General features: G+C 64.0%; 1 protein-coding gene across 1 annotated transcript in view; it reads right to left on the bottom strand.

Moving 5' to 3' along the window:
• Nucleotides 1–1,971, bottom strand: part of NCOR2 (nuclear receptor corepressor 2) — a 172,730-nt gene that overhangs the window by 55,340 nt on the left and 115,419 nt on the right. The window lies entirely within an intron of this gene.

Here is a 1,971-nt window from a genome sequence, read left to right as displayed (position 1 = left end):
GGCGGCCACACACGCTGGTGGTTATTTTTACCCGCTGGCTTCTCCCACTGTGTCCCAGATACTCCTGGGTGCAGCCTCGCCCGCCGGCTGCCAGGTGAGGAAGGCTCCCTCCCACGGAGGCCCCGCACGCCCCAGCCTTCTGATGGTCCTTGCCAGAGCGGGCCTGCCCCCAGGGCCACCCTGCCAGGTTCCCTCACTACGGGGAGCCAATGAATGGAGGAGCTTTTCCTGCCCCGTCTCATCTGATCCCATGAGCCCCCGGGGGACAGGCCGGCTTGGGAAGGTCCTCTTCACTCCACCAATCTTTACAAGGCATCTACTGTGCGCAGCCAGTGCATGGGGGCCGAGGACATACATGAACAAGGCAAACAAGGTCCTGCCGCCAACGACCTTCTCGTGGGGAAGGCCAGCAAACAACACTTCCCCTAAAAGGAAGACTCAGAGGTGCAGAGGGGGCTGTGGAGACCCGACACAGGGCGGGGCAAGAAAGGGTGGGGGCGGGGCTGCTCTAGATGGACAGTCACGGAGGGCTTCCTGGAGGAGGTGTCCCGAGGGAGCTGGCTGGGCAGGGCTCTGGAGGTGAGCGGTCCAGGTGGAGAGGCTGCACATGCAAAGGCCCAGAGGCGGGGCAGAAAGGAGCCCTCACTGCAGAGCCTGTCATCTCCCTATGCCCCAGGCCCTCGTCCCCTGAAGCCCAGCTCCTCGCGCCCAGGGCCAGGAGCCCTGCCCCCAGCTCGGGTACTAATGTCACTCCTCATGGCCGGCTCCCTCTTTGCACTGCCCTGGGCCGGGCGCTTCAGGGGGGCAGAGGAGACATCCTGGCCCCCTCCCCCCGACCAGGCTGAGCCAGGCAGGTGCCCAGATGGGGTTTGTTGATCGACTTAGTGACTACGACGTGTGGGCGTCTCGGGCTCGAACACACAGCGGGGAGGTGGGGGGCGTGTGTGCAGGCAGAGTGTGCTGGGGTCTCGAAGTGACCAGGGACCCCCCCCCGGGGGAGTGGACTGGACCCTCAGAGGGCGCCCAACACAACCGGGTGACAGGGGAGGGCGATCACAGCCTGAGCCCCGTGGAGTCTGCAGGGAGGGAGGCGGGGCCCGAGCACCCGCGGACGCGGATCGGAGACTGTCCCCCAGACGCACGTCCACCCAGACCTCAGAACGTGCCCTTATTTGGGAGCAGCTCTGGGCAGATGTAATTAGTGAAGATGAGGTCAGACCAGCTGAGGGAGGCCCTGGGTCCAATGGCTGGTGCCCTTATAAGAGGGAAGTTTGGACACCGAGGCGCCCAGGGGAGCCCAGGGGAGAGCCGCTGGGTCTCTGGCCAGGGGACCTCGAGTACCGGCACCTGGGTTCGGATTTCGAGCTCCAGCATTGAGAGAGTGAACAAGAAACGAATACACGCCCCGGGAAGTGTGGCTCAGTGGGTAGAGCGCCGGCCTGCAGACTGAAGGGTCCCGGGTTCGATTCCGGTCAAGGGCACATGCCTGGGTTGCAGGCTCGATCCCCAGTAGGGGGTGTGCAGGAGGCAGCTGATCCATGATTCTCTCTCATCACTGATGTTTCTCTCTCTCCCTTCCTCTCTGATATCAATAAAAATATATTTTTAAAAAGAAAGTAAAAACAAAAGAAACGAAGACACCTCCCGTCCTCCACCAATCCCCCCCAACAGGCCCCAGGAGAAAGCCACCCCGACTCGCTACACCGCACAGCACAGCCCGCTCTCGGGGCCAACACCCCGTCACCTCCAGCACCAGCAGGCCCTGCCCGTCTGGCCCCTCACCAGGCCTCAGGGGTCCCCAAGCCCAGCCCCAGCCCTGGGGCAGGGTCACTTCCTGTCCTGCCTCCTCCCAGGGCAATGGGGGTCCTCAGGGTGCAGCCACTGGGGACAGACACCACGAGAGAGAGGGAGATGCCCGCTGCCCCGTTAGTCACGGCTTCGTCCCGGCACTGGGCCCGAGGGCCGGCTCCC

This window comes from Myotis brandtii, unplaced genomic scaffold (assembly GCF_000412655.1).
Source record: "Myotis brandtii unplaced genomic scaffold, ASM41265v1 scaffold97, whole genome shotgun sequence".
NCBI lineage: Eukaryota > Metazoa > Chordata > Mammalia > Chiroptera > Vespertilionidae > Myotis > Myotis brandtii.
The sequence above is the reverse complement of the archived record's forward strand: the minus strand, read 5'-3'. Positions and strand labels throughout refer to the sequence as shown.